At 42.6% G+C, this 22,216-nt stretch overlaps 1 long non-coding RNA gene across 16 annotated transcripts in view; it reads right to left on the reverse strand.

Moving 5' to 3' along the window:
* The window catches only part of LOC122217488, a 233,581-nt gene that overhangs the window by 83,558 nt on the left and 127,807 nt on the right, over positions 1 to 22,216 (reverse strand). For 3 of the 16 annotated variants that reach the window (XR_006201543.1, XR_006201541.1, XR_006201536.1), the window contains exon 5: positions 3,645 to 3,760. The exons of the other annotated variants lie outside the window; for them this stretch is intronic. This is a non-coding gene — a long non-coding RNA (uncharacterized LOC122217488). The remainder of the gene's footprint in view (positions 1 to 3,644; positions 3,761 to 22,216) is intronic. 16 annotated transcript variants of the gene reach the window in all.

The following is a 22,216-nucleotide window of genomic DNA, read 5'->3' on the forward strand; positions in this document are numbered from 1 at the left end:
ACCTTTTTACTGTGATCGTTGTTTTTCTTTCTCTTCTAGGACTAGAATAGTGCCTGATACAGAGTAGGTGCTCAGTAAGTACTTATGGAATGGATGAGTGAATGAATGAATGAATGAGCTAGTCAGGAAGAGACTTTCCAAAAAGCAAATATATAAACTGAGACCTAACAATGGATCCAATCATGCAAGGGGTAGGTGGGGTGGGAGGAGACCTTTCCAGGTAGAGGAAACAGCAGCTGCAAAGACCCTGAGACAGGAAAGAGGTTAACATTTAAGGAACAGAAGGAAGGCCCATGTGCTGGAAGCATGTGTTAGGAAGTGGCTGGAACTGAGTTTACAGGCCAAGGTAAACATTGGGTTTCACTGTAAACACATGGGGAAGAGATATAAGCAAGGAAGCTTAAACATAACCACTGTTGCTCCTGTTTAAAGTATCTATTGGAGGATGACAAAAGTGTGACCAGAGAGACCAGCAATGAGACTAATAGATATTAGCCTGTATCTATTGTGCACTTACTCTTACCAGGCACTGGTCCAAGTGCTTTATGTATCATTTTATTTAAGTAAAATTTTAGCTTGATTGATTGATAGATTCTCTCAATATTTTTCAAATTATTTTTGTCAAGCTTTATTTTTCCATATTATAATCTACTTCAGTATAATATCAGATACAGCAAGAAAAAAAGTCATTATTTTAAGGTTACTATGTTAGCATTTAATGGGGCTCCAAAGAGAACACCACAATTTTCATGTATTTTCCTTCTGAAAATTTTGAGAAATGTTCTCATAGATATTTAAGAAATACAACTGATTCTTAAGCATTTGAAAATGGTGTTTGGAGGAGAATAGTAATCCAGCAATGTGTGGGATCATCTAGGTTAGGGGATATTCTAAAGTGGGAATTTAGCTGGGAAATGGATAGGTAATCCAGATATCAGGCAACAAAGCCTGTACTAAATTGACTCCAGTGAGAAATAGGCAAAGAAGATAAATACAAGAAAAACCACAAGAAAATAAAATGGAAACAATTTGATTGAATAGGGGGAAAGCAGGAAAGGGAAGAATTAAAGATGTCTTCAAGGTTCTGAGAAAGAGGGATGTGTGCACTGTACGTACGTAGCACTGTTGATACCCTGCCCAGATCCCCTTCGTGGACCCACTGCATCTATCCCCCAACTGCTGTAGATATTGTGGATTAGGACTCACAGTTACGCTCTTGCCTGGACATGTGCCCTCAAGAATTGTCCTCAGCCGACTGGAGCTGCCCTTCCCCCAGCTGCCGGGGGGGGGGGGGGGGGTTATGTCCCCCCTCTCCAAGGACTGATGTGGGATATGCCCGCAAGGGGAGACAACTTAAGAAGCTATTCATTCCCCTTAAGCCATTCCCTCTAAGATCAGGCTGAAGCTGGTTTTCAGCTGAAACCACACCTTTGCTTAGCTTCTGTCCTTGCCTCATCTGTTTCCCTCACTTCGTTACACGTTTCTCCCGAGAGCACTTCCTCAAGAAGTCACTTACTCCAGAATCCCTGTCTTAAGCTCTGCTTCTATGGATACTGACCCCAAGATAGAAGAGTATGGGAAGAGCTGGAGAAACGGACAGAAAAAGGGAACTTAAGAGAAGGGTGTTAATTTGGATTTGTTTGGTAAATACTATCAATCCTTACCAACATAGTCTTAGTTCTCTTGGATGCACCTTTCACGCATGCTCACAGCCAGTGGAGGAAACTGTGAGATACTGAAGAAGTAAGGCACCTTACAAGTACATCCGATCAAAAACTGACTTTATGATATCACTTCTTTGACTAGAGATCCAAATGCCCATTGGATGAGTCCTAAGTGCCTTTTATTGAGTGACCCAAATTTTGAAATCTAAGTACTTTTCAGATAGAGAATGGAGAACCCATGAACACCTAGGGATCAGCAAAACATCCCCAACAATTTTTCAAGCATTTTATTTTTGGCAAAACTCAATTTAACTCATTTTGCAAGCACTCTTCCCTCCAGTTTTTAAACCCATGGGTATTTCAAAGGAAATTTAATCCATATGTTTCTGATTCATTTACATTTTAAGTCATAAAAATGTTATTTTTATAAGAGCTGTTTGATATCCAAGAAACTTTCTGAGCCTTTTAAAAAATCTCTTTAAAGTCTTGTTGGTCGGAGCCAGGGAGCAGACATGATGTGTGATGCACCACCCGAAAATGTGATCCAGACAGACTCAACCAGAGACTGACCTCAGAGCAATGCTTGCCACATCCAGCCAAAAAAATAATGGCAACGAGATGATCAAGAAAGTTGGTCTGGACACCAGAGAGTCTTTGAGAAACACAAGAGAAGCCAATGGAAAATGATAGCAAAGATTAAAGTAGGATTCATTAGCGTGTCACTGATGTGTTTGGGCATATAAGGACCAGACTTGCATGCATTACAACAAGCTATCGTTCCTGGCAGCTTTCAGGAAGATCTGCAGACTTCTAGAGGACAAAGTCCCCTATCACCACCCAAATATTTTATGTGAAGAAAAGCGTGCCTTTCTCAGTATTGTATATTAGAGTAAAACATCAAAATAACATTCAAAGGACTTTTAATTAATTTATTGCATATGTGTACAGAGTACTAGGCAGTGATTAAAAGGATGATGTAAATATGTGTTTAATGATACAGAAAGATGTGACACATTGCTAATTGAGAATTATGGTGAGAAAACTGTACATGATATTGGGACCACATTTTTGGTTAAGACAAACCAAATATAAAAAACATGTTTTTATATATGCATATCAAAATACTAAAAAGTAACTGTGGTTAGGATAATTGACAGGACTGGATGCCTTTCTTTGCTCAGCTACGTTATTGCTTTTAACTTTTCTACAATATGCATTGTGTAAGTTAACAACAACAATAACAACCACCACCACCACAACAAACTACTTTTGTCTGCACTTTAAAAATTGCGCAGAATAGTATTCCTATAGTGTTGTGAGAGGGTAATGCCCTTCTCTTTCTCCTCATTTCTTCTGCTCAGGAACAATAGTGCATGGGGTCCAAGCCGGAGGGGGTGCTACAGCAAGCATAGATGATCAAATCGTCTGAGATTGCTGGAATGCAGTCGTTCATCTGGAATGGCTGAATCTATGGTGACCATGCTTTCTGAACCCCAAATTGGTCACACGATCTAATGTGTGGGGGGCATACGACAGGAGAGATTATTTTAAATCAGAACCGCTCTCAAAATTGTAGGACATATGGTCGTTCTGGCTACAAGGCACGTTGCTTCAGAAAGGAAGAAAAATTCGAAAAGGCAATCTATGGAGCGCTCTGAAGGAAAAAATAATGGCTGGTAATTTATAAAACTGCGGTTGTTCATACCGAACATCCCCTGAACAAGGAGAACTCTTTTGATTTCCCCTCATGTAGACATAGACAGCATTTGAAATCCAAAGGACTATTACTCTCACATCTGTTGGCATCTATTTAGTTGCTGTCTGAAGTACTCCCTGTACAAAATGTGCACAACTGCCGATATTAATTATCTCATAAATTCTCTCGAAACCTGTAAAATCAATGCTCTCCCCTGGAGAGCCACTCCCCCTAATGTCATTAGCACCCCATTTCCTCTCCCCTTGGCTACCATCCCCACCCACCTCAGGACTGGTTCTGAGTCACAGGCCACTTTACTTTCGGTTCAGCTGGGCTCCTAACACCCTCTTTGATCATCAAGACGGGGCAAAGGAAAGCAGAAACATCATTTTCTGGGGCCCTATTAGTAGAGAAAAGTTAGATAAATGATCCTTAATGCTTTCATTACAAAAAAAGAAAGTGATTCTAATTCTAATCAAATGGAATAGGGTAAGGGGAGAATTCAATTAATTATCACGTAAAATTAAGTTTTTTCAAAACCCTGGAAAGACTTTCTGTTTTAACATTCTGTGATGATTTTATTTAAATATATCGTACTCTCACCTTCTGAAATGACTGAATTAATTTTAAGTAGGCATTAACTTTGAAGCCAAAAATGATGAAATGTTTAACCAACTGGCCTGTCATGGTTAATCATGCCCTCCTACCAAACACTTTCTGTTCAACTCACGAGAATATAAACTCTCTCTAGGGGACAATTCTCAGATGCTGGCAAATCTCTCTTCCAATAAACAGCCTTTTTTAAAAAAGTTTGCCAGGACCCTAATTGATGGATAAATGTCATGTAGGGGCAAGGTCCTCTCCAGATAAGACCCACATAAATGAACCTCAAAAGTCCTTCATCCCATAGCAAAGCAATGGGATGCTCTACTGATCCCTTGGTTTAAGAAAAGGTATATGTATGTATGTGTGTGTGTGTGTGTGTGTGAGAGAGAGAGAGAGAGAGACAGAGAGAGAGAGAGAGAGAGAGAGAAGAGAGACAAATTGATTTGGTCTTTGATATGTTCATCCCCCAGTGTTCTGTTGTCATTGTTCCATGGGTTTTGGATAAAAATATCACCAAAGAAGTGGCACCCAACATTAGACTTCATATGAAATATTATTAGAGAGCATAGGTACCTAATGAAAAATTATCTAATTTAACCATTCGTTCATTCACTCACTCGTTAATTCATTCAATAACTAACTTGAGAACGCACTAAATGGCAGCCATTAGGTATTGAGAATGCAGAGATAAGTGAGGCAGAATCCCTGCATTCGAAGAATTAATACTCCAGCTGCTGGACAAATCAACCAATTAAAAAATGCGGAGTGACATATGTGGAACTTGAGAAACGTAACAGAAGACCATGGGGGAAGGGAAGGGAGACAAACTAGTTACAGAGAGGGAGGGAGACAAACCTTAAGAGACTCTTAAATACAGAGAACAAACTGAGGGTTGATGGGGGAGGGGCGAAGGACAGGGGAAAACAGATGAGGGGCATTGAGGAGGGCACTTGCTGCGATGAGCACTCGGTGTTGTATGTAAGCGATGAACCATGGGAATCTACCCCCAAAACCAAGAGCACACTGTATACACTGTATGTTAGGCAACTTAACAATAAATTATATTAAATAAATAAATACATAAAAATAAATTAAAAAGTGCAGAGTGAGCTGTACAAGACAATGAAAATTGTATATGGTACTAAGAGAAGAAAGGTAATATTCTCAGAAAAGTTGGCATGCGAGATACATTTTAGAGAATAATTAGGAGTCACTCAAACCAAGAGTAGGGGGAAAATGGAAAATCTGTGTGAATGCAGGAAAAAAAATGGATGAATGAATTTTTGGTACATCTTGGTCAATGAGTTATCACATCCCTACCAATTAAGGCTGGTAGGCTAGATCCCTCTTTCCCCAAAAAACATAAGAGCTAAGCTATGGTAAGACTTAACGTTTGAAAACAATCAATTGGAAAAATACATTTGGGGGTCACGTGGGTGGCTCAGTTGGATGAGCATCCAGCTCTCGATTTCAGCTCAGGTCATGATCCCAGTGTCATGAGATCCAGTCCCACATGGGGCTCTGCACTGAGCATGGAGTCTGCTTAAGATCCTCTCTCTAGCTCCCTGCCCCTCTCCCTTGCTCATGTTCTCTCTCTCTAAAAATAAAAAAGAAAGAAAGAAAAATACATTTTGGTTTACTTAAAGAATCAATGTTCCTCATTCTAAGAAAACAAATCTTATTCTATCAAAAGTTCGATGACATTTTATTCTATTGCTGCAACTGAATCTTTAAGCTCGGTCTTCTGGAAAGCAAACAAGAAATTGTGCAATGTTTGAGGATACTGTATTATATTTTTAGACACAGAAGTTTACGTGTTTGAAAAGCATGGACTTAGTTTGGAATCCCAGCTTCCCCACATAACAGCTGTGTGACTGAGCAAATTAACTTTTCTGATACTCAGTTTCCTCATCTGCTTTATTAGTGGCAAAGATTTCTTCCTTATTTAATTTCTTCCCTATTTAATACAGCTGTTGGGAGAATTAAACACTGTACGTAAAAGTCCTGATATAGTATCTGGCACTTGGTGCATGTTAATTCTGTTCCCTTCCCCTTTTCTCAGGAATGGGGGTTCTGAACAGGGGAAACAAGATAGTCATAACTGCCCATGTTCCGGCAACACTGATATTTGCCTAGTTGGCCTCATGTAAGTCAGCCAGGCTTGACTCAGTCTGACCATGTTCCCTTTCACTAGCTGGAAAAAAAAATAATACTTAGTAATGGATCTTGGATGCCAAAAGAGAGCTAGCACTCACCATTTCATTTACACAATGGAGAGACACCTGCAGCATAGTTTGTAGAACAGAATAGAATTGTTATAAAAAATATCTCCCATGGCAGCAAAGACACTTATAGTTAATGAGCTAATAAATATTGTCAAGTGACCTTTCTCTTGCCAAGTCTTAAATCGTAAAGAGAGGGGGAAGGGAAGGATTAGAACTGCGTATTTGCTACAGAGTTCAAATTCTGGGCTTCTTCTAGCTAACTTTTATTACTATTGACCATATTTTAGGCTTGTCAGGCCACTAATTCTCCATATTGCTGGACACTGCAAGTTCCTTATAGGCCAGTGTCTGGCAGAAAGCAAAATATTCTTTCTCATCTCAGTAATGGCCCTTGGCCTGTTTGCTTCTCCTTTTGCTGCCAGAGTAGAGGAGGGAGATTGGCCTTCTGTGCTGCAAAATTAGCCATTTTGGTCTCATTTCTCTCCAGAAATTCTTATGGACACTTGTTCTCAATATTCCCTTAAAAATACATAGACTTAGAGTTTCGAATCCTGATACGTCATTCTAAATACCTAGGCTATTTCAATTCCTTTTATTTTCGTTTTAGTACCACAGTTTTATTTATGTGTGTTAAATACATACACATAGAAAATAGCATCACACATCATTTGGTAATATTAAAGAACATATATGAAGCAAGTTAGTGAGTGCTTCTGACAGAGCAGAGGAGAAAGATAGGTGAGTGGAGATAGAAAGGGGGAAAATGTGAATTTCTTTATGTAGGTTGGAAATGACCAAAGGCAATGAGCTGATAGGTATGATTAAGTCAACTCCCTGCACCTGAAGGCCAAAATAATAAGGAATGTTTTGATCGCTATTGAGAGAGAATGCTGAATAAGGCAACCATCACATGTTATGTGACCAAGTGACTGAATATAGGTATTCTACAGAGGAACCTTATTTCTTTGTGTAAAACCATTTATATCAGGCATGCATAGAGATTTCAGTGTTTTCCTTTAGAACCAGTACTGACTGATTATGGAGATGGCCAATTCCTGGAATATGAAATGAGTAACAAAATGTAGTCAATCATTTCACACAAGACTAATGTGGACCAACCATCCTTTCTCACCAATTCTTTTTACTCTGATATCACAACTCACCCTTCTTCGATTTCTAAAGACAGCCAGTGTGGTAGTTTAAAAAGATATTCCCAAAATTTTCCTTCAAAAGGTAGAACCTAATTCCCCTCACCGTGAATATGGGCTGATTTTAGTGGTTTTCAATTAACAGAATGTGGTGAAATGATGGTGTTAGACTTCCAAGATTAAGTCACAAAAGGCATTGCGACCTCTTTTTGTTCTGTCTCTTAGACTACTTTCTACTTTGGGGAACCCTAAAGTAACCCTATGTAGAGACCCCTTGCCACACAGCTAGGAATGTAGACCTCCTGCCAACAGCCATTGAGGCAGCCATCTTGGAAGTGGCTTCTTCAGCCCCAATCAAGCCTTCAGATGACCTCAGTCCTGACTGATTCTGTGTCTGCCCCCTCCTGATAGACCAAGATCCAAAGTTCCCTAGCTAAGCTCCTCCTGAATTTCTTACATACAGAAACTGTGAGATAATACACTCTTGTATTAAGCCATGAGGTTTTTGGCTAATATGTTATGTGGCAAACAATAACTAATGAAGATAGATTATAAAACGTGGTCCTTTAGCTTTTGTGAGGCATACGAGTTCTTTGGCTGTCAGACATTATTTTGATTCCTTTCATGCTTGCTTATGGATTGCAGAATCAGTTTGCTTTGAACACTTTCATTTTTCCCAAAGAAATGGTGAGTTTTCCTTTATTCTTCTTAGAGTTATTTCAGTGCCTATCTTTGAGACATAGCAGAAAGAGCATTGTATTTGTGGGTTCCAGCCTTCAGATAGATACCTGTGAAAAGGTGCTACCCCAAAGCAGAATGTGATCCCTGAACATGCCCACTCTTCTTCCCTTGTCTGTCTTCATTCTCCTCCCCACTTGGGACCTCCTTTGAGCTCTCCCTCTCAACTGTCAAGTCCTCCCCATGAAAGAAAGACTAGCTGGTGCTTTAGCTGTGGGATGGTTGGGTTGAGGGCCAGAAACAAGGCAAGAGTAGTCTTGCCTAAGCCTGGAGAAAATGAATTGTCACTTCTAGCATGGAAAAATGAAGACTAGTCAAGGAGGGCCTGGTCCACAAGCAAAAGAGGAATAGAAACCTGCCTTCTATCTGAGATATAAGCTTAAGATTTAGCTAATGGGGAAATGGCAGTAAGAACTCCGGTGGCATCAGGATGTCCTGAGTTTCCAGTGGCCTCTTTCTTGAAAAGATCCTGTTTCTTCTCTTGTCTTTGGTGAGATCACAGACCCCTTACTTTCCCCCTACCTCAGTCCCTCCTCCTCCACTGGTAGATCTCCACATTTTGGAATGCCTTGGGTTTCATCTTGGACCTTCTTTTTCTATGCAGCCATCTTGAAATAAATCTCTATGGCAACGATCCCAGACTGATGTCTTTGGACCCTCCTCTGGATTCTAGATACATCCTTCATATCTCTAGTTGGTTGTCTAAGAAGCAACACACCCCACAACAATTCCCACCTCACAACAAATTACTGTTTGTTTCATCAACTACCCAAACCCCAGATCTGGAAGTTATCCTTCATCCTCTCTTTCTCCTAAACTGCCACATTAACTCAGTAGCAAGTCCTCTTTGAACTTACTTCCAGATGTAACATTTTCTCTCACTTGGCCTGCTTCCTCTCTTCCTCTCAATGGTCCATTTCCTACATAACTAACCCTAAGCATAAACAATGATTCAAATGATACCTTGTGATTATTTTTGACCATCGTGAGAACAAAATACAAACCTCTCACCCTGCTTTGGGAAGCCCTCCATAATCCATAATCTTTATGAAGCCATACACTCCCTCCTTCCAAACGCACCACCTCCCTTCTGTTCCTCAGACACATCAGACACCTTCCTCCCTTCAGACTTTCACACTTGCTATGACCTGTGCTTGAATTCTCTGCTTCCTGATCATTGCATGTCTGGTTCCTTCTTGACATTCAGTCTTCAATTTTAATACAACCTCCTCAGCTCGGTCATTCCCAGCCAACTTTCTTTTTCTTTCTTTTTTTTTTTTTAAATGTGTATTTACTTACATTGGGGGTGGAGGGGCAGAGAGAGAGGGAGACAGAGAGAATCCCAAGCAAGCTCCCCACTGTCAGTGCAGAGCCCTGACACAGAGCTGAAACCCAAGAACTGTGTTTTCAACCTGCACCGAAATCAAGAGTCGGACACTTGACTGACTGAGCCACCCAGGTGCCCCTCACAGTCAGCGTTCTAAAATGGCCAGCCAGCCTCTCACCATGTCACCAAATTCCTGCTGTTTGTATAGCTCCATCAAAAGCATCTTGATTCTTTTCCTGCTTATTTTATTTTTTGTAATTTTTGTCTTCTTTCATTTGTATGTGGCCTTCACCTCAAACAGTTCTTGGCACAAAGTAAGGGCTCAGTTAATATTCATAAAATACATTAATGAGTGATGGACTGTTCCTAACATGAGGCTCGATAATATTCCCCAACTGTCCCCACTACTAATTCTTTGGTGAAATTCCTTGATGGTTGGCAATCAGCAGCTTGGTAATGAGCAAGGGTTTCTGTCTGATGTGGGTTTTTTTTTTTCCTGAGAAAAACACAGTGCCTCATTTCCTGGAGGGCCTGGTGATAGGGCTGATACAGGAGGCTGCCACATGGTATATTGGTATGCACCTGCCTCGAGAACAGAGCTTATATCACTCATTGGAAGAAACAGGGAAGTTATGAAAAGTGACTGGCTGCAGAGGACTTGACATTTTGCCTCAAAGCTCTAAGAGGAAAAAAAGGCAGAACTGTTGAAAAAACGCACATATTAATTGGCACATCATATACCTCCCCTAAGTAACATTAATTTGAAAGGAAGGAAAAAAATCTCCCAAGATTTTTTTTTAGAGCTGAACACCGGGTACTTTTGCTTTGTGAGGCGCAGCAGGCCAGATTCCCACTACGTGTGCCATCCAAAATCCTTGTGTGTGGTGCATCCATACTAATACCTCAAGGTTAAGCTAACAGCCACAGCAGAAGAGATAAACAAGCATGTTTCTTATTTACAGCTATGTTTACACTTTTAGCTTCCAGGCAACTTAATTATTTGATTTTAATGCACACGTCCCTGTTAGGAGTTATCAGCACCTGACAAAACGGACTCAGCCTAATGTCCCGGTTTTAAAGTACAGCATGTCAAGCAAAAAGAACGATACAAATATTTCAGTCTGTTTTCTTTAAACATATGAGAACAAGGTTCCAGAGAGCTTACATCACTTCTCCGAAGTTCTGTTAAGTCCACAGCTGAGACAAAGTAGAACACATGTTATAGAAATGTAAACACACTTTAACTTACCCCTTAACATATGAAAAGTGAAGCCCTAAATTCAAGCCAGTAATTTTGAAATTAGGAACATTCAATTCAATTAATGGAGGGGCTTTCTCCACCTTGTGTATCAGCTCCTTTTGTGGCCTAGAGTTTGGTTTATATATATATACACATATATATGTGTGTATATATGTGTGTGTATATATATATATATACACACACATATATATGTGTATATATCGCATATATATCGTCGCCTGCCTTTTTCTGTGAACTTGATTTTAAATTTAATAGTCACTAAATTACAATGTTAGCTAAGCTGTTTTTTTCTCCTATGACTTAGTTTTCAATCTGAGAAAGAGTTGATGATGACTGTAAAACATTTAACAGACATAAGATCACACGCAGTGATATTTTAATGCAAAGCTTTTCCAGGGACTGGCAAAAGTTACAAACGGTAAACTATTCCAATGGCTTAAATAACTTCCACCCATGTTTCTTGTAGCCCAGCTCTCTAAGGAACACTGACATTATGTACCAAAACTATGAGATATCAAGACGATATAAAAAATGCCAAGTTGCTTTACGCAGAGGTATTTTAACGAGGGAGATGGCTGGAGAGATCAAAGGCTAAATATAAAGTAATCTTTAAGTGCTATCCATACATTAAAGAACTTTAATTGCTTAGCCTACTTTTTAAAAGTTGTCAGTGTTTAACAGTAGTTTCTTTGCCCAGGAGAAAAGGAAAGGAGGGGAGAGGAAGGGATAGAAGGTGAAACAGAAGAAAAAAGTAAAAAAACAAAAAACAAAAAACCACAAAAGATTAGCTAGGCTTTTTTGTGCACCCAAGCAATTAAAGAGACATCTTAAGAGAATGCAAAATAAAGACATCGGCTCTTGAAGCTGAGGTGACCGTGATATCTGGCTTCCAGAAGCTGGACATTAATATCACCACTGTCGGTGGCAATACCAGAGTTTCTATAAGCGGGTTAGTAGCAATTGTCCTGCTGTAAGCAGCAGCCTGGAGCTTGTCTTGCAGCCCCATCTGCACAGCAAGCACGATACTTTTACCTTAGATTGTATCGTTCTTTGGGTGGCCTTGGGACATTGATAAAAATCAGAGGGATGGAAGTGCCTCTCGCACACAGGCACCTCACCTTTCACCCCTGCCACTGCTGTGTCAGTACACGTGTACCCCTTACATACTTTTCAGAATGGAGAGACAATTAGTGCAGAAGCCAACGAGATGAAGACACGCTCTTCTCTTATTAGAACTGGAAAGGATTTAAGAAATCAAGACTGCAATCAGAAGGTCACACAAGGAGCTGAACAAAATGTTGATAATTATTGAATCTGGGTGACTGAGAGGCGGAGGTTTTACGACGGCATTCTCACTAACTTACGTAGATTTGAAAACGTTCGTGATGAAAAATGAAGGAGAGAGAAAGAGGTGGAAAAGGTGACGGAGGGAAGGAAGGAGGAGGAAGGGCAGGAAGGAAGAAGGGCCTCAAGTCCCATGGAAGAGAAACCCTGCTAGTTTCCCCCTAAACCAAAGGTAAAGAATGACCATGGCAGAGGACTTCATGCTTCACACTCTGCATTTATATGCCTGAGTAAGCCAAGACTCGCCTTCTGACCCTACCTTTCACCCACGTCTCTCTCTTCTGCAGAAATTGTCCCACCAATGACCTCAGCTCTTGGGAACCAAGGAGCCCTTTCAGACAGGTTTGGCAATGAGGGTCTGGATCTATCCAAAGGTAGACAATCAGCTGTGAAGTCAGAACGCCCCATGCTTCGGTCCTCTGTCGATCTTCCCTGCGCCACTAGAAAGAAAAACCCAGCACGTCTGCTTCCCACCTACACAGCTTCATCACAGACAAGTAGATGGGGGCTTATTTTATGGGTTCTATTTGCAATCATTGTATAGACGCTTTTATATTTTGAAAATTCTTCACTACTCAGCAGGTCCAGAAGTGCATGTCAGCTCTTCATATGCCAAATGAATAACCTGCCTCTTCGGGTGCCAAGTTCAGAAAGTATTTAGAAGGAAAATTAAGGGAGCTTGACTTAATGAGTAGGGGAGTTAGCTCTTCATGACAAATGGAAATTAGTAGACCGACCTACTCATATTCCACCCCACGTGTTGTTTTCCTCTCTGCCACTAAGCACTTCTCTGGCCATACATAGGCTGGAAAACTACTGGGAATGTTGATGAGGTCCCTGGGAAGTAATTTTATATAAGGTCCAATCAACTCACCAGAAGGTTCCTAAGGACCTGCTACGTGCCACGAACTATGCTATGTGCTGGAAATAAGATATAAACGATGCCAAGAAGGTCAAAGTCAAGTGGATACGGTTAAGAAAGGAATCACCAATGAAAATACACTGATACATGTATTCCTAGGTGTTTACACAGAGAAATCACATGAAGACAGAAAAGGCTAAGGACATGGCATTATGAATTGAGGGACGATGGGCGGGGGGGGGGGGGGGGGGGGGTGGTTGGGCACCCGCTGATAGTGTGGAAAGGGAGAGCACTGCAGGAAGAAGGAACAGAATGTACCAAGTCTCAGACCACCTGCAGTGTGGAGCATGCACACGCAACTCACTGGGGGAAACAGTCTTTGAGCAAACATTATTATGTACCTTCTGTATTCATAAGCTAGGTGCGAGGGGCAGATATCAATAGGAATTGAAAGTGGTCCCTTCAATGTCTGCTCGGGACTGCCGGTGAGGGTCTCTCCTGGACTCAGGCTGGGGGACAGGAGGCAGAAAGGGCTCTTCTCAGGCTCTGGGCAAGAGTATCTCACACTCAGGGAAATTAAAGCTCCTCAGGGTGGGGATTTAGGAGCAGAAGGAACAAATAAAGGCAAGATAAGCCTTAGGAAAAATTGCAGCAAAGTCTAGCTCTGGCGGCCCTTTCTTTGTCCATTTCTTTGGATCCTCCTAGATCCCTTCTTTCCTCAAACCCGCTTCTTGACCACCCTCCCCCCCGCCCCCACAAACACACACACTCACCAAAGACCTCGTGGACAACTTTAGTCCTAGATTGCCTTTCCCAGAAATGACCCTTACTCCAGAACTCAGTCCCTTCTCCCCAAAGTGTGCCGTCCCTTCAACTCCAGGGACCTCAATCTCATGCTAAAAGGAAAATGAGCAAAGTGAATAGTAGGATATGAATGATTAAGATCCTCTCAAATCTCTCTGGGGACTAGTCTTTTCCTGTTTAAATAGCACTGTTTAACTCAAATTATACGTGGTATTTCAGGCAGTGTGGAAGGGGTGTTCTAGGGAGGGACTTGTTTCCGTGGTCCTTGGAGCCCACACTGCCCACTCCAAGCTCCAAGTGTAAACTTGGCCCCGGGGGAAAGAAAGAAAAAGAGGAAACAGCTCTCCCACCTGAGCGAGGAGTCAGCCTCTCTATTCTCTGTCCTGGATCTATTCCGCCAGTTTATGAGGAGCCCGGGGCTGCCCTGGGCTAAGCTGTGTCTCTCCGTGAAGGCCGAGAGCCTGTGCAAGACGGGAGAGAGCCGCCGGCAGCAAGGGAAACACGGCTCTGGGACCCGGGTCTGCCCCGACCAGTTCTCGGCCCCTGCAGCCCAGACATTCAGCCAGGCACTCACATAAGCCCAGTGCCTTCCATAAGGGGCTTCGTAACCGCCCCCCTCCATTCCCCGCTCCTAATCCTCACTTAATCACCTAGTTCCTTCCCCAGGTGACCATGTGTTCCACATGTTCAGGGGAACCTGATCCAAACTCTGGCATCCCCTCTGCTGCCCACCGGGCACAGCCCCTGCCCTCTTGTGATTCTTTTTTTTTTTTTTTAATGTTTATTTATTTTTAAGAGAGAGAGAGAGCACAAGCAGAGGAGGGGCAGGGAGAGAGGGAGACTGAGGATCCGAAGCAGGCTGTGTGCTGTGAGCGCAGCCCGAAGCGGGACTCGAACCCACAAACCGTGAGATCACGACCTGAGCTGAAATCAAGAGTCTGACGCCTAACCGACCGAGCCACCCAGGCACCCCCGTCTCTGTGATTCTTGTAGACATTTGATCAGGACCTCCTGGCACGCCTTGGATCCTCAGGCCCCTGTCGGTGCTGCACGGAACCCTGTCTCTTCTGGGATGCAGCCCTAACAAAGCCATCTCTGGCTCAAATCCACCCCAGCTGGGCCTCCCCTGAGCAGAGAAGTTTTCTTTTGGAAACTGCATTGCCAGGTTTTCCTCGGAGCCGGGGGTTCAACATCCACTGATGAGGCTGGCCTGGATCCTCGGTGGCTGTTCCGTGGCTCCCGCCGCCTGGGTGAGGCATCGCTGGGGTCGGGCTCCAGCAGCTGGGTGTGGAATCACCCCCAGCCTCACCACCACAAGAGGCAGCTGTGACCAAAAAGCCTGCCAAACTGGAGGGATCGGGAGTCTGGAATGTTTTCACCTCTTTGTTTCTCTAGTTTCAGGAAAAGAGACAAAAGTAATCTCGAGGGGGGAAGGGAATCTTATCGGCTGGAGAGAACTCAAGGAAACCTCAGCTGTTTCGCAGGCTCACTCGTTTATTTGCTATGCAGTCACCCTGATAGCCCCCACTGGGCTCCCTTCCCTTCCCTGTAAACAACTGGCTCTAATTAAACTCGTTCTCTTGGATGAAGGTATATAACCTTGGAGAGTCCATAAAAAATGGCTTCACTCTTAAGACTTCAAAAAGCGCGTGGTCCCTTTGTCAGGCCCTAGACAAGGTTAATTTATGTCGTCGCTATCTTACTCTGAAGGACTCTAGTTACTTCACATCTGTTCTCTGTCTAATCTTTGTAGGAACATTGCGGTGGTCTTGGCAGCTCGATGCATCCAGTGGTCTCTTAACCGTTTCCTGCCCAAAATGTCCAGGCGTTCAGATTTGATTTTCTCTCCCCCCTTGCCCCCATAAAAGCTTTCAATTTCCTCTCAGCCGGTGTCCTGACTGCTTCGTGTTCTCTGACTCCAGCACGGAGGGACTGTCCTGCTCCCCAGACTGGCTGACTTCAAGTACAGACTGGGAAGCCCCGCAGGAGGAGAAGGCAATCCATATTTCATTTTCAAAATGGAGAGAAAAGATGACATGAGACAGGAAATTATGCAAGAAAACATGGATGGTAGAGAAGACTGTTTTTCAATCTGTGGTTGCAATTAGAATTTTTTTTAGAATTGTTTTAAATTAATTAGAATAAAAATGTCAGAGTATATTACATTAAGGCATTCTTTGGTAAAAACATTTGCTTTAGGGGTGTGTGTGTGTGTGTGTGTGTGTGTGTTCTGGGTCGGAATTCAAAATTCACTCCTTCCTGTGGGTGCCTGGGTGGCTCAGTCAGTTAAGCATCCGACTTCGGCTCACGTCATGATCTCATGGTTCGTGAGTTCGAGCCCCATGTCAGCCTCTGTGCTGACAGCTCGGAGCCTGGAGCCTGCTTCAGATGCTGTCTCCCTCTCTCTCTGCCCTTCCCCCGCTCACGCTCTGTCTCTGCCTCTGTCTCTGTCTCTCTCTCCCTCAAATATAAATAAACATTAAAAAAAATTAAATTCACTCCTTCCTATAAGTTGTAGTCAAAATAGTTTGAAAGGCTGGTGTGGCACCTTTGGAGCTGTCTTAGCTCTACAACATTACTGTCCTCCACCAAGGTGACCATGAACCAATCCGTTATCTTCTCCAAGTCTTTTTTCTCCTCTTCAAATGGGGAATAACAGTAGGCACCCTACTGACCTCACAGGGTGGTTGAGAGGCCCTCATAAAATAAAATGTTATGAGCTCTAGACCAAAGTTCTATGCCACTCAAAATCTGCTCCACAGACTAGAAGGGGCTCCCAAAAAGATTCTAGGTATGGTGCTGGATGGAAACCTGGGGCTTGGGCTTGGCTTCAGTGCCTCACACATTGCTTAATTTATTCAAAGTATTTATGGGATGCTTGCAGTGCATTGAGGACTATTTTAAACTTTTCTGTTTTTTTTTTTTAGAGACAGTAAGAGAGCGTGCATGTGAGCAGGGGAGGGGCAGAAGCAGAGAGAGAGAAAGAGAGAGTCTCAAGCAGGCTCCGTGCCCAGCACAGAGCCCAGTGCAGGGCTCTCTCACGACTGTGAGATCATGACCTGAGCCAAAATCAAGAGTCAAAGGCTTAACCAGCTGAGCCAGCCAGGCACCCTGGGAACTATTTTAGTGTCAGGGGATAAACAGACCAAGTCTTTGCCTTCACAGGCTTGTGTTCTAGGGTGGGTTGAGCCAAATAAAAATAACAATAATAATAAAGAAAGAAAGAAGAAGAGATAAAAAGATAGTGTATGATTTGATGTTAAATTGTGTGGGGAAAAGCAAAATGGTCTACTAGTAGGCCAGTGCATCTGTTACTAAGATTATCTAAGACCCACTGCAAGTTTTTTTAGCAAGTTTTGGTGGCCAAAAATGTTGGCAAATCTCCGTGCAGTGGTGTTACTTTGAAGAAATGTGCTATGTAAGGCACCCAAAGACCCTTTTGTGAATGATACCTTCTCATGCTCTCCCCTGAGAGCTTTCTGGGGTGAACAACCTGGGGCATCTCTCAGTTACATCACCATCAGTTTTAATAAAACTAGGCTCTAAAGTAACAGGAAGGTCTTCATGTCTAGAAGAGAAGTAAACACATGGAATTTGTTATCTGAACTAGTTGTAAAGCCAAAACATGGACAGGTTCAAGACAGGTTTCGATAAATACCTGGGCAGTAAATGCTTAATGGCATTCAACATTTTCGAAAGACCTTGTGCTAAGGAATCCTAAGAGCCTGTGGGTGCTCTTGGCTCCTTTGTGCCCAGCCATGTATTTACTAATCATTATCATCAATACCGGGTTAACTACTGCCTTATGACTTAAGTCCCAGGCCTCAAGCTTTTATGATAATTTTTAGCAGCAAGGGCCAAATCAGCAGACCACAGATGTTGAGCATTGACTGTGAAGCAGTAAAACAGCCAGGGGACTGGGGCTGAGAAACCTGGATGTTCTTTCTAGCTTCCAGTTTTAACAAGTCAGTTCATATTTCTGAGATTCATGTTCTCCTTTGCACAAATATTTAGTCTTGATGAACTTTGAGGCCCCACTCAGTGTAGGAAAAACAAAACTAAAAAAAAAAATCCCAACGTGAGACTGTCATGAGATCCTATCCTTATCTGGGGAGAAACCAACATGCTGTGGCCATGATGCTTTTATGAGGTAATGATATGCTTGTGAATAAGCCATGCTCAAAGATCTGACCCTCACTCTTACACACTCAATGTCTTGAATTTGTCAGCACGATGGCAAGTGAAACTGCTTCTCAAAGGGAGTGCGTACACATTAACCCAAGTAGCCAAAATTTATATGTAAGCGAGAAATTCAAATTTTTACTAAACAAACAAACGAAACAAAGCATTTCTTTTTCTGGTCCTATGGTCTAGAGCAAGGTCAATAAGCAATGACTTGTGGGCCAGCTCTGACACCTGTTTTTGTAAGTAAAGGCTGTATTGGAGTACAGCCACGGCCATTGGTTTTCACATCGTCTGTGGTTGCTTTTGCACCACAGCAGCAGAACGGTGTAGTTGTAACAGAGACGCTATGGCCTGCAAAGCCTCAAGTATCTGCAATCTCGCCGCTTACAGAAAAAGTTTACCAAACCCTGGATGCGGATATTTTTGTCAATACAACTAATACATTCTCTCCTTAAAGAACTAAACTAAACCGCAGTGAGAAGTTGGCTTAGTGAGCACAAGCACAGAATAAGTGGACTTCCTTGCGTGATATTAAGGAGCAAATTGTCAGCTAAGAAAGAATAAGGCACAGTTACCTACTACAGGGAGCATCTGGCCAAGGGAACCATAATAATAAAAACCATTGGACAAGTTTGTCCTTTGGGCTATGTTTGAATGGACACTGCCCATATTTGCCTCTTTCTGTCTTTTGTTATTGTGCCTCCATTGCTGAAGCATCCCCATCAGACCCATATTTTATGTAGCATGGACAAAATGGGCTGTATTTTCTCCCTCAGTGGGCCCAACTGCACACAGTGACACATCTGAATGAAACCCAGACATGGCTCCAAAGCCATGGAGTGTAATATAGATACGACCTCAAGGTGCTCTCGAATGGTGGTAAAGGGTGGCTACTCTTGGCAACATGGCAAACGTCTGAAAATCATCTTTAGATCTCTCACCAATGGTACACTTCAAAATCGTTCTCCTTCTTTAAAATTCTACTCTATGTATGTGGTTTCCATCTTAGAGGTCTCCTCATCACACGGACAGCCTGCCTTTCTCATTTTGCATTTTATTTCTCTGTATATTGTCACGCCTTTTCTTATATACATTAACTTAGTTTCCTCTAGCTATGTTCTTCGTGGCTCACCAATATTCCATGGTGAAGCAAGAAGAGAAAAGAAAAGAAGAAAAGGGAGAGAAGGAGGGAGGTGTGGAAGGAGAAAAGAAACAGAAGAAATGTCCTAATTTCTAAGCCTTATCCCTGCCATATTTCAATATGTAAATTGTTATGTGTCAAATTGTACCTTCCTCAAAAAAAGGTATGTTGAAGTCCTAATTACCAGTGTCTGGGAATGTCACCTTATTTCAAAACAGAGTGGTTGTGAACATAATTAGTGAAGATGAGGTCATACTGGAGTTAAGTGGGCCCCTAATCCAATATGGCCAGCATCCTTATAAGAAGAGGAGAGACAGGCAAGGTGAGTGTTGTGTGATGACAGAGGCAGAGCCTGGGGGGTGCAGCTACAATGCAACCAATGCCAAAGATTGTTGGCAAACACCAGAAGCTAGAGAGAGCCAAGGAAGGACTCCCCTACAGGTTTCAGAGCCGGCGTGGCTCTACTGAAATCTTGATTTTACACTTCTGGCTTCCAAGGCTATAAGAGAACACATATCCATTGTTTTCAGCCATCTGGTTTGTGGTATTTTGTTACAGCAGCCCCAGCAAACTAATACATAGATATGTTGAATCAAGTTTTGTAGTTCAGTGAAAGACTGAGCACCTCTAATAAATTTCAGGGCACTGATTTTATAGCTGAACCCATTTCTCTTTTTCCAGTTGTGTAGAGCTCCTCAGGTTTGGCCCCGTTTATTACACGTGGGAGGGCAGACATTTTGCTGTAAGAATCATTTATCTCCTGTCTTCCTCAACAAATGTTTTTAGAAAACTTTTGCACAAACGCTGTGTCTTTTGCAAAAGTACATTTACTAAAAAGATGAGGGCAAGTACCTTAGACATTTCTAACACACACAGAGTTCTCTCTTCCATGGGCGTGCAGTGGGTTGAGAGACTAAAACATTTGCCCTTCCCCCAAGGCTCTTCTTTTCTATGACTGTGATTTACTGCACTCCCCATTAATCTTAGTGTCTGAAACCAGCCCAAATGCTCCTCCTCCAAATCAGACACAACCCACGGAGATCAACATCCTGTACAAACCATGGCAACTCATGCAGGTTCTGTCTCAGTCACTGGTAAATAGCAGTGCTGATGATGACAGGACTCTTTGGCTTTTCAAGCCATAAACTTAGCTCAAGAATTTTGATTCATAGCTGGATACAAAATACTGTGTGAACGTTGATTAGCAGGTGGTCCCATCAGGTAGATGAATTGCTTACACTTTCTCCATAGTTATTCACAGTTCATTTTCCCTTCAGAATTTTTTGGTAAAAGCTTGGAGCTCTAACATGTTTGGGTTTTAGATTCTGGAAGGAATGCAGTGGAATTTTTTGGCACTCTCTCTTGAGTGATTTATGTACTGCTCCCATTGGATAATTTGTTTTACGCATGTGTGACAGGGCTGGTGCTGGACTTCTGCTTTGGAAACGTTTGTTTCAAATTTGCATGTGGCGGCCTTTCTGGACCTTGCAGCTTTACATGTGCATGAAGAAATCCTTCCCCGGGAGACATTTACACTGCGTCCTGAGGGAAAATATCCTGAGATCTTTCTGCTTTTTTCAGTGGGACGAATCGCTAAGAAGCAAGGAGTAGAAACATTGATTTTAAGATTGGCAGGGAAAATACCCAGCTAAAATAACTTGGAAATATGTTGGAATTTCTTTCGGGAACATGATGTATAGAGGAGCGATAATTAAAACAAGAGTCCCTGCGGCCTGCAGTAAGCAGCAAAGCAGCAAGCTCTGCTAAGGCGTCTGGTTAGAGTCTCTCTTTGATGATGGTAGACGACTAGTGACTCTTCCACTTCTGAGAAGGAGCATTGCCCTCGTCAAGCACAACAGGGATGGCAAACAAATCATCTCAATCACCCTGAAGGTAGTAGTGTTGAAGTCTCAGCCCTCTTGAAATAACTCCTGTCAGGCCATCCTCTAGGACAGTGGCAAACTAGCTAGATTCATAAAGAAAAGCATCCCTCACAATGTCCTAGAACTGAGAATAGGAAGATGGTAGAGATATTTTGCTGGGACGTAGACAAGCTATTGCCTCTATTCCATGCGCCAGCCCTGTCAGTGAATAAGATGATGTAGTCTCAATCTTTCATCATGAGTTGGGAACCAGGCAGGGTGAGGGGTCAAGGTTACCTCGCAATATTCAGAATACTGGTGCTTACAGGAGTCACGTCTGGCAGCATGGTTTGTCAGCAGGAACCTTGGATTCACACAGAAGAATGAGCCTGACTCATTGATATCTTTCTTAATTAGGGTAACAAATGATTTTGTAGTGGTCAGTCACCATGCTTGGTGCCATGAAAGAGAAAAAATACCCAGATCCACCTTAATAAAGGCAAAGATTAATCTGGGCGTTCTGCAAAAGGGCATGTGTCAATTAAGGTACATGAGGCAGACAGATGATGCATTAAAAAGAGTCTGACCAAAGAGTTTAATGAAGAAACAAGGCTAAGGGAGCCATCAGGGGATGTTGAAACGCTAGGGGAAAGTGCCAGCATAAACCTGTCACCACTTGAGCCTGAAAAGACACAGGGAAGGAGCGGCATTGCTGGAGCCTAGAGAGTTAAAGCAATGGAGTAATGGAATGGGCACAAGTCTTTTTCCCACAGACAGTGAAGGCACTGCCAGACTGCTGTAGATTGGGAGAAGTGTTCTGCAGGTGCCATTTGTTAGCCCAAACTCAGGGAAGCCCTGGGCCAGGGTGCCCTAGAGATGCCATCTGTAGCAGGCACGCTCCTTAGGCAGAGAGCAGAACAGAGAAGAGTAGGTTTGGATCTGGGCATGAGGAGGAGACAAACAAAAAGTAATTTTTGGCACGGGCACCTAAAAATGAAATAAGCCTCTCTTTTGTGTAAGGTTGTAACCAAAGCTTATCGAGGGGTGAATCACTTTTGTTCTGTATAGGGTCACTTATGTGATTCCCTCCCTTCACCACCCCTCCCCCATCACATATGCTACTCTATTATCTTTGTAAATGTGGGGCAAATAGGATTTTTTTTTTTTTTTTTTTGCTAGGAAGAGGGGAGAATGATATGGAAACTTACTGTTGCCAGAAATATCTTGCAAAATATCTTACAAAATAAACCTTGGTAGGAGAATGTTGGTTTCCAGAGAGGACATGGACAAAAGGACTGGATGCCTCCCAAAGGGGAGCTAACCAAGAGGACAGGAGGTAACTGGGCTGGTGAC

This window comes from Panthera leo, chromosome B1 (genome assembly GCF_018350215.1).
Source record: "Panthera leo isolate Ple1 chromosome B1, P.leo_Ple1_pat1.1, whole genome shotgun sequence".
Classification (NCBI taxonomy): domain Eukaryota; kingdom Metazoa; phylum Chordata; class Mammalia; order Carnivora; family Felidae; genus Panthera; species Panthera leo.